Genomic DNA, 6000 nt, shown 5'->3' with positions numbered 1-6000 from the left:
GAGGTTTTGAAGATAGTTTATGCATACCATCCCACCTAGAATTATTAAACTTGGTGAGAATATACATCTTGATAAGTACCACACACTTATTGTAAACAGAAGTGTCCGAGCTGTATTTCATGCTTGAGTGATTTTGTTGAATACTTGTGTTTAAAGCCTATTTATTCGGTGATGCATGGTTATGTGCGAACCATGAAACTTGATAATTGGATGCATCTGTGTTAGGACTACACCTTTACAATCAAAGATCACTAGCATTTGTTACTAACATTATCGGTACCTCATGACCACCTCTTTGGTTGGTTGGGTTTTAATGTCACTTTCACCACATTAGCTGCATCGTACTGGGGAAATGGACACACTGAGGTAGCTGGCCTGTGTAGGTATTGAACCCAACACCCATTGGATTAAGAGTCTGTTGCTTTACCAGCTGAGCTGCTTTGTCTCAGAGATCAGGAAAGATTGAGATCTGGTTCATCCACAACAGTTTAATGTATTTTACATCATCTGGTATGGTGATTGTTCAAATTATGTGATATACATGTACATTATGGCAGAAAAGACGGGTCATGTCAGGACACAGATAGATTTCCAAACTTTGGTATGGAGTTTTGACCTTGAAAGATGGAGGATTTTCATTGACCTGATTTTTAGCAAGCAAATGGGGACAAAAATTAAAATTATTGGACAAATTAAATTTTTGGGTATCAAGATATGCACATCATCTCATCATGTCATTCCATTCACAGTAAGTTTTTGTCATTCATACTCCTTGTACATACATGTACCACAAATATTTTTAGCAATTCTTAAGAGATCATAATGCTGGATTATATAGGTGGCAGTCCTCATCATTGTTGATCTTAATACATAGATGACATACTTTTACAGGATCCAGGTTTCCTGTAGACTTGGCCAGAATTTTCCTCAGAATGTCTGCATTGGAATGTGGTAGTGTTAATACAACTCTTCCAAGTCTACCAAGAAGTTTAAATCGTTTCCTGCTTGGGACACCATAAATTAATTTTAAAGGTAATTTTTTTGTGCACTGTATGTTCTGAGACACTTCTTTTTTATTGAGTCGTAAGTTGAGAAACACTTTTAAATCATTGAAAATTACATGTTGGAAAATGCACTCCAACAGCAATTTTATTTAAAAAAATATAATACTATGTTCTTGAGATAAAACTCTTTGATCCACTGCAGCAGGATCTCATCAACACAACCCTTCTCCTGCATACATATGATCCATTCTTTCGGTGCATGACTATTTTTTTTAACTTTCTCATACCATGAACATTTTTTTAGAGGCAACACATCACCTAAAGCAGAAACTGCAAAGACAAAAGTCAGATTTTTCAAATCGGCACCAGTCTTGCTAATTTTCACACTTTTGACCCCCATCTTATCTTCAGTCTATCCAGGAATGCAATCAAAGTAGACTAAAATTTCATCCATGTTAATGATCATATTGTTGGCGAAACCATCTGCTTCTCTTCTGGCCTTCACGAATTCAACACATGATTTTATTTTCTCCAATCTTCAGGGTGATGCTGGGTCTTCGATGTCCATGCATGAAGCACTATATTGTGTCACTTACAAATTGTTCCATTGTTTCAATTCAAAGTTCCCGTGAATACCAGTCAAAAGGGACCAAAAGTTCCATATTTTGGCCACCTATGTATATTCAAAAAATACAACCAAAAGAAAACACATTTAAAAGAATCCATAGTTGGCTTCTGAGGTCAACTTGCTTTGTAATAAAATAATCTTTGTATTGATATCCTTTAAAAAAAACAAATGGCTTTAGAATGTCCAAAGTTGGCTTCCGAGGTTGGCTTGCTTTGTAATAATAATAATAACCTTTGTCTTTGATGTCTTGTCGATAAGTTCAAAGGAGGAGTTTACTGCTCACTGCCAGTTGTGTTTATTTACCCAGGCTTCTATGAGCTTGGCATCTGTAGTTATAAATAATACAAAGGAGCATTGATGTCTGCAGGTAAATAGTAATGATACTTTTGTAACCTGTGCTGGTGAAAAGATTGTCACATGCACTCAAGTGAATGTGTTTTCAAATAATGGTTTTTATTTGCCAGATACTTTCATACAGTAGACCTGGATATAATTCATTCTTGGTTATTTTGCACTCGACACCATGTCATGCATGAATGGCAGTTGTCTTCAATATATCGGTTGATTATTTCCCTCTAATCCATGAAATCACCTGCTTCTCTTCTGGCCTTCATGAATTCATCACATGATTTTATTTTCTCCACATATCCTGGGTGATGCTGTATCATCGACGTCCATGCATGAAGCAGTACATTGTGTCACATTAAAATTTGTTCCATTGTTTCAATTTATTTTCAAAATTCCTGTGAATACTGGTGAAAAGGAATCAAAGTTTGCTTCCATATCTCAGTCATCTTTGTATCTTCAACAAAAAAAATCAATAGTTGGCTTCCGATGTCAGCTTGCTTTGCAATAAAATAACCTTTGTATTGATATCCCTTAAGAAAAAAGTTACCAAAGTTGGCTTCTGTGGTCGGCTTGCTTTGTAATAAAAATAACCTTCATCTTTGATGTCCTGTTGGTAAGTTCAGTGAAAGAGTTCATTGCTTGCTGCCAGTTGTGTTTATTCACCACCCAGGCTTCTATGTGCTTGGCATCTGTAGTAACAATTAATACAAATGAGCATTGAAGTCTGCAGGTAAATAGTAATGATACTTCTGTAACCTGTGCTGGTGAAAAGATTGTCACTTACACTCAAGTGAATGTGTTTTCAAATATTGATTTTTATTTGCGAGATACTGTCATACAATAGACCTGGATATAATTCAATCTTGATTTTTTTTTACCTATCGCCATGTCATGCATCAATGACAGTTGTCTTCATGATATCAGTTGATTATTTCCTTCTTGTTTGCGATTTTGTTGGATCCATTTTTCAGTTGGATAACATTATCAGACCTTTGAGCACAAACAAACACAATTGTTTCTCAATGTTCATGTCAATGAACAACGTGGCATGTGTAATTGGACATAAATGATACATGCTACAGTATGGAAGCCTACACTACATATATGGATATCATTGACATCCTTTATTCTTTAATGCTCATGCTGACAAAAAGGAATAAATAATATCATTGCAAGGCTAGTTTCTTTCTTTTTGCTATTAAATAAGCGATTTGTTTATCTATTTTTATGCAATGTGCAGTGGGGGGCACAAATGCAATATAAATTTATTTCATTTCTGAATTCTTCAGACATTTGACCTTGGTGAAAAAAGATTTAACCAAGACAGGAAGAAAAAAAAATTATTTTATCATGTCCCAATATATATGGTAAATACGGTATATTGAGATGCTGACTGCCTGCCAGAACTGCTCATGGCTGGTACCGTCTGGGTCAAATGTTTTAACTCCTTAACCTCACATGACATGTTTACCTGTTGTGGGGTCCCTACTTCCAAAATTTACTTTCAACATCATTTATGATACAGCAGAGTGAGTGGTATTGCAGAAAAGAAGACAGAGGTATCTCTAGAATGATATCCAATGATAAGAACTGTCTACTTGCATTACAACATACAGTGGGATAAATGCAAGTTTTGAAACCCAGGTTTTGTAGGCCAAAAATTGCCAGTGTCCAGATTTTAGACTTTTTGGCTTCAAATCTAAAGCAGACCAGTCTGAACTACAGACAGGTGAAGCTGTGCAAAACTAGGTAAATTTGAGATTTGGAGTAAAAAGTGGTCAGGACATGAAAATAATAGGTCCAATAGACAAAAAAAGAGCCAAATTTTTACATTTCTGTACATGCACAAGTGAAAATACTATGCATCCAGCTTAACGAAAATCTCTCGGAAGCAGATGTATTTGGATGCATTCAGAAGTAGCCCAAAAAAATGTTTCCTACCCGCATTTAAGCTGAAAATAACAAGAATCTGAAGCGGTTCATGAGATAATGTCAGTAAGATTCTCCACATGTAGCACAAACATTATAGCATCACACTTGTAGACTGCTTTTAACCTAATTTGCAGACACTTTTATTGTGACTATCACCATCACCACTCTTTTATAATGACAATCACAGCTGGAAAACAGATATCACTTACTCAGGTATTATAGATGGAGATGAAGACCTCATTTATCCCAGGCTTTATGAATTACTTGGTTACAGGCTTTATGAATTACATGGTTACAGGCTTTATGAATTACTTGGTTACAGGCTTTATGAATTACCTGGTTACAGGCTTTATGAATTACATGGTTACAGGCTTTATGAATTACCTGGTTACAGGCTTTATGAATTACATGGTTACAGGCTTTATGAATTACATGGTTACAGGCTTTATGAATTACCTGGTTACAGGCTTTATGAATTACATGGTTACAGGCTTTATGAATTACATGGTTACAGGCTTTATGAATTACTTGGTTACAGACTTTATGAATTACATTATTGGTTACAGGCTTTATGAATTACATGGTTACAGGCTTTATGAATTACTTGGTTACAGACTTTATGAATTACTTGGTTACAGGCTTTATGAATTACATGGTTATAATATATATATATAGATATAGATAGATATATATAGATATATATAATGATTTCTAATGAACAATAAAATAGTCACAATGCGAGGTAGCTTTTATCTGTTTGCAGGAAAACATTTTTTTATTTCCAAGTGAGAACATTATTGAGACTAGATCTGATAAATTATCTGCTAACAGAAAGGGGAGATTATGCATGAATGGTTGGCAAATATTGTCTTAGCACATGTTACTTTACCAAAATTTGATGCAGATTCCGCAAACATGGATTTCAGTGATGGTAGTTTTGTTTCCTTGGTTAATAATTGCTTTATGAGATGGGGTTTCTGTATGATAAGCAGTGTCAATTTTGCCACCATAACAGACTTAAAAATCAGTTTTACAGGAAAAGCAGAATACATATTCATGTCTCTTTGAACTTAATTTCAACAATTCTAATTCCCATTTCCATCTATTATTGAATTTTCTGTGATATTTTGGTTACTTTGATTTTTGTGTTTTAGAATTAGGAGATACTTCTTTCATTGTACATGGTTTTGACTCCAATCCCTCTCAACAACTTTAATCACGAATGCAGAAAATATCTTGCAGAGAGAATCAAAGTAATGTTTATTGTTTTATGTTGATTGAACTTTTTAGTAATCCAATCATAATCAGTTAATATCTTTAATCCTCACCCACCATATAATCCATCTGAACAAAACTTCAAATAGTGAAGGTAGAGTCAGCAATGAGAAAGAGGGGTGGGTGGGCCTAACAGAAATAAAAGTTTTTGTTTTGGCCTTGCAGCTGCATTATGACATTTTGCCTAAAAATTGAAGCAAAGATAAACCCTATTCCAGCTACTGAAATAATCATGTTCTTTGTTATATATGGAGTAATATCAGACTTTAAAGAAATGTTGTTGTTGTGGATTTTAACACCATTTTTCAGCACAAGATAGGCTATTCATGACAGCCAGTATAACTGATGGAGGAAGAACTCGGGGAAACCCCAGAAAAAAACACGAACCTATCAGAAGCTACTGGCAAGCTTTCTCACATACCCACGTTGACTGAGCCCATGACTCAAGCCCACGCGGACAGAGGTGAGATAGCAGTGATCCATGATGGTAAGTGCTTTAGGGCCCCTATAAAAAAACATTTTCGCTGATGAGGAACATGCCAGTCATTTTTACATAATGATGGTTTAATCATCCTCATTCAAGGAAATAAGGTATTGTAACTTTTGTGCTTCAGCATGTGTCTCTATGATCGATCTAACTCAAATAAATCAGATTGTTCCACTTGTATACTTTACCTATGCAAATTAGTCAAATGGGCTCTCCCACAGCAGAACTCACAGGACTTGACAGGGCTTCATCCTTTTGATTTTTAGCTAAGGTGGCGCTCACCAGATAATATGTACTTTTGAGAGAGTGACGTATGTAAGGTGAAG

This window comes from Sinohyriopsis cumingii, chromosome 1 (assembly GCF_028554795.1).
Source record: "Sinohyriopsis cumingii isolate HCF-2022 chromosome 1, ASM2855479v2, whole genome shotgun sequence".
In the NCBI taxonomy this organism is placed as follows: Eukaryota; Metazoa; Mollusca; class Bivalvia; order Unionida; family Unionidae; genus Sinohyriopsis; species Sinohyriopsis cumingii.
Note: the sequence above shows the minus strand (reverse complement) of the source record.